This window comes from Macaca nemestrina, chromosome 15, assembly GCF_043159975.1.
Source record: "Macaca nemestrina isolate mMacNem1 chromosome 15, mMacNem.hap1, whole genome shotgun sequence".
Lineage (NCBI taxonomy): Eukaryota > Metazoa > Chordata > Mammalia > Primates > Cercopithecidae > Macaca > Macaca nemestrina.
This window is the reverse complement of record NC_092139.1, coordinates 39,480,994-39,491,135: the sequence shown is the minus strand read 5'-3', so window position 1 is coordinate 39,491,135 and position 10,142 is coordinate 39,480,994. Positions and strand designations below refer to the sequence as shown.

The following is a 10,142-nucleotide window of genomic DNA, read 5'->3' as shown; positions in this document are numbered from 1 at the left end:
TTTAACAATGTGGAGAAGTTTGTCTCCTGGATTCACTTCCATTGTTCTCAAGAAATGAAGAGAGGCCTGGCGCAGAGGCTCGTGCCTGTAATCCCAGCACTTTGGGAAGCCAAGGCGGGCAGATCACTTGAGGCCAGGAGTTTGAGACCAGCCTGGCCAATATGGTGAAACCCTGTCTCTATTGAAAATACAAAAATTTGCCGGGCGTGGTGGTACACGCTTGTAATCCCAACTACTTGGGAGGCTGAGGTGGGAGGATCACTTGAACCAGGTAGGCGGAGGTTGCCAAGATAGCTCCACTGCATTCCAGCCTGGGCAAAAGAGCAAGGCTCCGTCTCCAAGAAAGAAATGAAAAGAAAGGGTGGGGAACAGGGGGCAGAGAGCATGAAAGCACATGTATTATAGGAAAAGCCAAAGAAGAAGAAGAAAAAATAATACAACAAAATAGTAAGACCTTCCCTCTGTAGAAGGATTATGAGTGTTTATCTTTTTCTTCTTTGTGCTTTTTTCACATTTCCTAATCTTCTACAATGAACTTGTAAACAAGAAAATTGAGAGAGAGAGATCAAAGGGATTTGAAAAGTTGAATGGAGACAACTCCAGGGAAACAACACAACTACTGTCACTTAAAAGCAAATCTTTGCTGCTGCCTCAGGTAGGGCCTCTGTTCATTTTCCTATTTCTTCAAGGCCACAGTCCATCACTTGTCCAGTATTTATTAAATGTTTTCCAAATGCTGGACCCTGAATGGAGACGTGAAAGGTGGGCTGTTGGCTTCAACAAACTTGCGGTCAAGGAATATTCAAAAGAAATACAATACCTGGAGGGCTATTAACTGCTAAACTATGTACTTTTGATGATGGCTGTAAATCAGAGCTTACAGAGAACAGAAGCTAGAGGTGCTATGAAGACTTCACTGAGCCAGGAAACCAGGTGACCCCCAAAGGAGGTGGGGAGTTGGATAAATGCTTACGGTTCTTCACAAAAAGACCATGGCTAGGCTGAAGTATCTCAATAGTTTCTTTTGGTAGGTAGTAAAGTTCTGCTTAAAGACAATTAAATAGTGGTGTGACCTTTAACCTTGGATCACTGTCATTTTAAATGGTGTACACTGCTATGGTGTTCTTTTTCTCATAAGTCAGCACAAAACACCCACCTAGGGGTGAAGCACAGAAGGATGGTGACCCACTCTTCCTTAAATTATCGCAATGCCTTATTTTCAAACTGATTTTTTTTTTTTACTTTTTATTAAATTATAACATGCATACATCAAAGTGCCTAATACATAAGGTAGTCTCTAAAAAATTCAATAAATAAAATTTAAGCAGTAATAAGAGGAGCTGAGTTACAAATCACGGTATATACTATTCATGGTATACTAAATCATAAGCTCTATCAATTTTCACAAACTGAGTATACCCAGTATAATCAGCACTGAGATCAAGAAACAGAATAGCACAGAACCCTAGAAGACCTCCTTGTGCCACCTTTCAACTATTACCTTCTAAGAGTTACCACCATTCTAACACCAAAATTGCTTTGCCCTTTTTTTTTTGAGACGGAGTTTTGCTCTTGTTACCCAGGCTGGAGTGCAGAGGCACGATCTCGGCTCACTGCAACCTCCGCCTCCCGGGTTCAAGCGATTCTCCTGCCTCAGTCTCCCGAGTAGCTGGGATTACAGGCATGCGCCACCATGCCCAGCTAATTTTTTTGTATTTTTACTAGAGACGGGGTTGGTCATATTGGTCCATGTTGGTCAGGCTGGTCTAGAACTCCCAACCTTAGGTGATCTGCCCGCCTTGGCCTCCCAAAGTGCCGGGATTACAGGCGTGAGCCACCGCGCCTGGCCACATTGCTTTGTCTTCTATATTTTATATAGATGGAATCATGCAGTATGTACTCTTTGCTATCTGGTTTCTTTCACTCAACCTTATATGCATACAGTGGCAGTCTGTTCATTTTCAGTGATGAATAATATTCCATGATGTGAACACACCACCATTAATTTATCTGATGTTGGGTATGTATATAGTTTCTAGTTAGGGCCGTTATAATGAGTGTTGCTGTGACTATTTCAGTGCATGTCTCTCCATGAACATACGGATGCATCTGAGGTACTTACCTGGGAGTAGAACTGCTGGGTTGCAGGGTATATATATGTTCGCCTTTGAAGATACTGCAAATAGGTATAACGGCTTATCCGAGAACTGAGGGCCCAGTTCTGCTTTTGCCTGCTTTTTGTCCTAATGATGGGGTTCTATACCATATCTGCACCAAATCTGATCTTCTATCACCCAGACAGAAAGACCCCCAAACCATTCTATTGCATCTACCTTAAAAATATTATCTTCACAGATATTGTCGATTTTTTTTTTTCCTAAAGAAGAGGCTGTTAACCAGGAAGGGTAGAATAAATTATACTGTAGTTCAAGGCAAATTCTATTATAAAGGACAAGCTCCCTAGCAAAACACAACTTATAATTACATTTAACTTCAAAATAAATCAAATTATTCATACAAACCCAAGCACTCACTGGTAAATTAATGAAAAACATGAGAGTACTGAGCTTTTAATTGCTTTTATACAAACCTCCAAACTTAAATTTAGGTTATTAAGGCCGAAAAGAGGCAATTAATTTGCAACAAATGCATCTGCAAAAACCTGTTACGACATGGCTACAGAGTATATCTTCTCCAAGTTTATAAAGACCATCTGCCCAATTTTTTGCAGGTTTTCCTTTAGATATCCTATTTAGACAGTCCCTCCAAACTAATTGCTTTTTTGCTTTTTGAGGGGAGAGGGAGATTAGTATCTTTTTCCAATATCTCCAGTATATAAGCTTCATAAGAGCTCTGTTATCTCAAATTCTGAGTTTAATTTCCTTTCCAGAACATATTTGTCAGAATATTAAACCTCAAATAAAAAGATTAGTGAGCAGTAGGTAGGGCTTAAATAAATTAAGGCTTGTAGGCTATGTTGCTACTTTCTGTTTCCAAAAGATAATCTTTTTCATGCTATTAAACATCATTTGTGACCTTTAAAAATAACTCCCTGAACTCATTAATTAATAATAAAATCTGGCCGGGCATGATGGCTCACACCTGTAATCCCAGCACTTTGGGAGGCCAAGGCGGGCAGACAGATTGAGCCCAGGAGTTGAGACCAGCCTGGGCAACATAGTGAGTCCCTGTCTCTACAAAAATAATTCAAAAAATGAGCCAGGCATGGTGGTGCATGCCTGTAGTCCCGGCAACTCGGGAGGCTGAGGTGGGAGAATCACCTGAGCCTGGGGATGTTGAGGCTGCAGTGAGCCAACATTGCACTGCTGCACTCCAGTCAGGGTAACAAAGCGAGACCCTGTCTCAAAATAATAATAATAATAATAGAATCTGGCTAGACTATCACATTAGTGAAATGATATAAAATGACATAAAATCATGCCAATTTTCAATTTTAAGACCTGATAATGCCTATTACACATTTTCAAAATTACTAAATCGATTTGAAATGGTACAAACTACAATCAAATATATTTTACTTGGCACCATCAATTTAAGAAACTGCAGATCAGCACAATAAGGACAGTGAAATGGGAAGCAAAATAATTGCAGAAAAAGAATAATTCCTCCAATATTACTATATTCCCTATGGTGACAGAAGGAAAAGGAAATTTGTTCTTCTTGGTGCAAGACCTACTTCCACACAAGTGGAAAGGCTGGCTGCTCTAATGATGGGGGAATGGGGTCCTCAAGAAATGACTCCTCCCAGCAGTAGGAAATGGTTTGAGAGGCATGGAAAGGAACGTCATAGGCCCTTCCATGGCACCTAGAGTCCCCACTCTACAGGCCTCTAAGGTTACGATATGTTATAACATATTATGACCGACATATTTATTCATTCAACAAACAGCTATGAAAGACCTATTACGTACTATACACTGTTCTAAGTTCTGGAGACTCTGTGATGACTAACACAGATATGGCCCCTGCCCTTATGGAGTTAAAGATCTAGAAGAGGAGGTAGAACCCAGGATAAATAATTATAGAGATAAATTCTAGTAAGTGACACAAAGAGTGTCCCCAGAGGAGACAACAGTGACTAAATCCAGATGTATGTTGGGGGAGGCATGTCAGGGAGTGACTTGGTTACACCACCTTTAACCAAGTAAATTATATTCATCGTATCCTTGCATCAGTCATTTCAATGCAACTAATTTTTTCAGCACTTGTTTTTATTTCAGCTACTTGGAGGTACCACAAAGGAATGCAGAGATGACCATGGTGTAGTTTCTGCCCACAAAGAGTGAATGCTCTGGTCTATAGAGGAAGCAGTCCACAAATAACTGGCAAGACCACGGCATGAAGTGCACCCTAGTGAAGTATGCACTGTAATGAAGTATGTGTCGAATCAGCCGTAAGGGAAGCTAACTGGAGGCAAGGAAAATCTGCAGAGAGCAAGGGGATTGGGCTGGATCCTAGGACTCTGTAGCATTTCTCCAGGCCTAGGACGGAAGGGCACTCCTGGGAAAGGGAAGAGGCGTGAAAAGTCGAAAAGAAGTGCAAAGGTCATTGTGTATTTGGTGAGCAGGCTGCAGACTGGCAGAATGGCAGGGGAGGAGGGTGTGGGGACAGAGATGGGGGGCCTGCGGGTGAAGGCAGGTGGGCCAGACTGCAGGCGGCCATGACTCCAGGCTGAGTGGCGGCTGCAGACCAGGGGTGCCATAGGGAACTGTGCAGCGCTCTTCCACTTGACCTCCGGTCTACATCCGCTCTCCCGGTCTCCACCCTGCTCTGCCCTTGGGAGGTGGACTACGTGGACTACGCTGATGGCTGCCCTTTCCCTCTGGCTTCAGGTTGGGAGCCAAGAGGAAGCCTGGCAGGAGGTGGAAGGAGGGAGGAAGGCAAGGTTGGACTATTTACGTCCCTGGCTCCCTTCCTGGGCTGGCGGCATCCCTCCAGCAGGCCCACAGTTCCCGTCAGGCAGCCCCTCCACACAGCTGCTGCCAGCACACACTCTCATGGTGGCGGGCTCCAGGCTCTGTGCTTTCCCTGTGGGTGCCCACACCCGCTCACACCTTCGTACAGAAGCTCTTCATTAAGCTCTCTTCGCTTTACCTGGTTGGACTGTTTTATCTCTTCTCTACCAGGACTTGAGCTGATACAGTCAGGCAGCAAGGAAATGGGGTGGGAGGGGGACTACTGAAGGCATTAGGGGCAAATGCAGAGAGGGAGGGTGTGGGAGAAGGAGGGGATTGGGGGATGGTAGGTGGTGATGTGGTGAAGCTGGGGATATGAGGGAGGGGCGATGACGGACTAGACACAGACCACAGCACTTATGTGAAACCTATGTGTGTCAGGCACTCTTCCCCAGGCTTTCACAGAACTCATTTAACCCATACAGATTCTGTATGAGACATCCTGTTTAACAGATGAGAAAACTGAGGCACAGAGAGGCCAAGTGACTTGGTCAACATCCCAAACCAGTAAGTGATGAAGCTCAGATTGAAACCGAGGCGAGTCCGGTACCAGAGTCATATTCTCAACTACTGCACTGAACTGACTACTCTGCTTGAGGTCAAGGAGGAGAAGGACTTCAGAGCTGGGGATGTTGGGGGAGGCAAGGGACTGTGATGGCAACTCCCAGGAGAGCCATCTGTGTGGACCGTCAAAAGAAAGCTACCTGGAGAAGATCTTGCTATCCTATACAAACTGCCCCAATGACAAGGCATAATCTTTTTCCTTTTTTTGACAGTGCATAATTTTGTACAGGTATCAGAATGGCAGTAATCTTCAACAATTTGGATCCTTGTATTCAAATACATTACAATTAGCTCTGCTATAATAACTATGTTCCTAAGAACCTCACATTTATTTAACAAATCATATAAATAGCTATTTCAATATGGGAAAAGGAGGGCTGTGGTTACAGAGTTGATAAAACTAGATAATTTTTTCCTACAGGAGCTTGAACAACAAACAACTTAATTATATTTGTTACCATCGGCAAATAATAAACGGCTTGATCAGACCAACAAAAGAGAACTAAAAGCAAAACCTGAACAGCACAGAAAAACAACCTGCAGTCACATTCACACCCACTGATGGTAGAGAACAGTGCTTGACGCCAGCTGGCCTCCCACCACTCATACAGTACCTCAGTGTGGCCCTGCACCCATGTGCAGCCCTTCCTTCCCGTGCGCCCAGGGACTCTCTGATGGCACTCACATCCCCACCCTGAGTGGTCCAGAAAATCCAAGCCCCACTCCTCATGTAGTCAGTTGCATAATACTCAGTTCTGAGAATGAAAACTTACACTGTCAGGAAAATATTGATCCATATCGTTTAAGGTCTCTTGCAGCAGATAAGATCATAAAAACAACCATGCTCTGGAAAATAAGGAGTGGTTTATACATGTAACCATAGCACAGCACACTCTGTTACTCTTTTCTTTTAGAGACAGGGTCCTGTTCTGTCACCCAGGCAGGAGCGCAATGGCACAGTCATAGCTCACTACAGCCTTGATCTCCTGGGCTTAAGCCCAGCCTCCCGCCTTGGCCTCCCAAAGCATTGGGTTTACAGGCATGAGCCACCGTGCCGGCCTTGTTATTTTAAGTAGGATATCACCATCTTAACTCAGGTTGTCTTACAGCCACATGCCAGCATGCCTATTAATGTCAGAAACTTCCACAGCAATCGCTTTCCTCTCTTTATGGAAAAAGACAGGAAGGGAAAATGCTCCCTAGTCAGACCTACGTATTTTTCATTTGCACTGCGGGCTGTTAAATGTGCTAGCTTAACCAAGACTGTAATGAGGACTCCATTAACCAGCTCTTAGAAACGTGGTCAGCTAGGAGCCTGCAGCTACCCAGTGGGCGTTCAATAACAGCTACCTACTGTATTGACTGGCCTCGACCTGATTCTGCTGTTTCTAAATAACCTCATGCTGGGTCCCACATATGTAAAGACAGGATGAGACAGAATGGTCCATTTCTGCAGCTGTTCACTCCACGGCAAAGGCAGGTTGCCGCGATTATATGTATGCTCATTTTTTACGTGCAAGAGGCAGTCGGCTGACGACACTTGTTAATCAATGATGTTCCATACCTTCAAAGTCATGGGAGCCAACAAAGGCTGACCCTATTTTGAATTATTGATTCTTTCAGGTTCCAACTGCTAATAAAGGAGTACACCTTCTCTTTGGGGTATAACAGGAGGGATTCAGTAAAGTAGTTTGGAAAGGACATGGTTTAGCTAAGCTATCCTGTGGTTTTGAAAAGGAAGCTTCTAGTGACCATAGCAGTCAAAGTACGTACAGAAGTCACAAGAATTCATCCACAACTTTAGATCTGAAAAACAATCTAAATGTTAGGATTTGGAAAAAGCAGTATGAATTTTAGGATCTTTGAATAAAACTGGGAAGACACAAACTTCAACCCACGTTGTAGAAAATTGGTTATTTTATCATAAAATTGTTCCTTGGGTACATTTTTTTTCCTTAAAAATGTAACCTTCATCACCTAAAGTTGAGGTTGGGAACCAGCTTTGTCTCAAAAAACAAACAAACAACAACCACAAAAAACATAGCTCTTCAATGATCATAGAAGAGAAATAATAGTTAATTATTCATCATTTTGCACAAATTTCCTGAGCAGCTACTGTGTGCCAGGTTTATTCTAGATGCTGGAGATACAGGAGTGAACAAGAGAGATAAGTTACTTGCTCTGTGGAGCTTATATTCCAGTGGTGAAACAGACAATAAACAAATAAATAAGGAATTTAACCACAGGCAGTGATAAATGCCATAATGAAAGATAAAATAGAGGAAGGGGATAGAGAGTGAGATGAATGGAGACCCAGGTTGGATGGGGAGGGCAAGAAGCTTTCTTGGAAGTCACATCTGAGCAGAGATCTGAAAGAAGTGAGGGAACAGGTCATGCTGTAGTGGAAGAACATTCCAGACTAAGGGACCAGCAAGTGCAAAATCCCGGAGGTGGGAGTAAGCTTGTATGTGAGGGCCAAAAGGAAGGCCAGTGTGGCTGGGAAGAGGTGGGAGGAGCGGTCATAGCTAGGCAGGGAGGAGCCAGATCCCGTGGGACCCAGAGAGCTGATGGAGCAGCTTTGATTATGTCCTAAGTGCACTGAAAGATTTTAAGCAGGTGGAAGTGACATTCTAGTGCTGCTGCTGGAAAGGAGACCAAGGAGGGCAAGCATGGGACTGGAGCCCAGGTACAAGGCTACTGCAGGAGTTGCGGAAGACGGTGGCTGGGGTTTGGGTGGAGTGGAGGAGGTGGTGAGACATTACTCTATTTGGAACACATTCTGGAGGTGGCCTATGGGGACAGATGCAGGCGGTGGAGCAAGCTTGCCCATGCAGCCCAGGATGGCTTTGAATGCAGCCCAACACAAATGTGTAAACTTTCTTAGAACATTATGAGATTTTTGGCTGGGCGCGGTGGCTCTTGCCCGTAATCCCAACAGTTTGGGAGGCTGAGTTGGGCAGATCACTTGAGGAGAGGAGTTCGAGACCAGCCTGGCCAACATGGTGAAACCCTGTCTCTACTAAAAATACAAAAATTAACTGGGTGTGGTGGTGGGCGCCTGTAATCCCAGCTACTAGGGAGGATGAGGCAGGAGAATCGCTTGAACCCGGGAAGCAGAGGTTGCAGTGAGTCAAGATCTGGCCACTGCACTCCAGCCTGAGTGGCAGAGTGAGACTCTGTCTCAAAAAAAAAAAAAAAAAAAAATAATAATAATAATAATCATTGAGATTTTTTTGTGATTTTTTTTTTTTTTTTTTTTTTTTTAGCTTACCAGCTGTCATCAGTGTTAGTGTATTCTATGTGTGGCCCAAGACAATTCTTCTTCCAATGTGGGCCATGGAAGCCAAAAGGACTGGACACCTCTGTGGTAGAGCGATGAGAAAGTTGTTTCGATTTCCACAGTAAAATAAGAAGCAGGAAGCCGGGTTATGAGCTCATAGGCTCAGGCTCTATGAGTTTAGAAAAGACAGAAACAACTGGCTCCTTCTAGACCCAGACAACAATGAACCCAGACTGGACGAGTGGGGGCGCTGGAGTCCACCGGCAGCCCAGCTCCCAGCGTGAGGCCTGCCACGCCCGTTTTTACAGAGAGTTGGGAGAAACTCTAGTTGGGAGAAACCTAGCACCAGAAGGACGCAAAACAAGGCAATCTCCCAAGAATCAGGACCAGGCAGAAAAATCTACTTACCTTTTCACAACACTTAAAAAACTAAAAATCCTAATCCCTTTGCTCTCAATTTACCGAGTAAATGCTTCCTACTCAATGAAAAAAAACTAATGTCCCAAAAGGAAAAATAGGCTAAGCATATTTACAGAGAACTCACAGGTAAAGAAATGTGAATAGCCAATACATATTTAAAAAAAAGTACTGCAGCTGGTCATGGTGGCTCATACGTGTAATCCCAGCACTTTGGGAGGTTGAGGCAGGAGGATCACTTGAGCCTAGAAGTTTGAGCCCAGCCCGGGCAACATAGCAAGGCCTCGTCTCTACAAAAAATACAAAAACTAGCCAGATGTGGTTGTGCGTGCCTGTAGTCCCAGCTACTTGGATGGCTGAGAATCACTTGAGCCTGAGAGACAGAGGTTGCAGTGAGCCAAGATCATGCCACTGCACTCCAGCCTGGGCAACACAGTGAGACTCTGTCTCAAAAAAAAAAAAAAAAAGTGCAGCATTTCATCCAGAGAGACACAAGGTAGAATGGCTGTTGCCAGGGGCTGGGGGATGGGGAATGGAGAATTAGTATTTAATGGGTACAAACAGAGTTTTAATCTGAGAAGGTGCAAAAGTTCTGGAGATGGATTATGGTGATGGCTACACAGCAACATGAACGTACTTAACACCACTGAACTGTATAGGTAAAATGGTTAATATAGTCAATTTTATGCAATGTATATTTTACCACAAATTTTTTAAATATTGCATTTCATTGGCAAAGAAATGCAAATTAAAACAATGAGGCTGGTTCAAAGATAATGACTTATCTCAACTGATTGTTCATAGCTACAGATCGAACTCCTTGTTCGACGCTTTCCTCCTTTCTCACTACTGCACTTGATTAGTCTAAAAAAAGTGTAAAAGAAAATTTTAAAGATAATAAAATG

At 43.7% G+C, this 10,142-nt stretch overlaps 1 protein-coding gene across 4 annotated transcripts in view; it reads right to left on the bottom strand.

Moving 5' to 3' along the window:
- The window catches only part of SHLD1 (shieldin complex subunit 1), a 112,976-nt gene that overhangs the window by 32,806 nt on the left and 70,028 nt on the right, over positions 1-10,142 (bottom strand). The gene's annotated exons all lie outside the window — the stretch shown is intronic.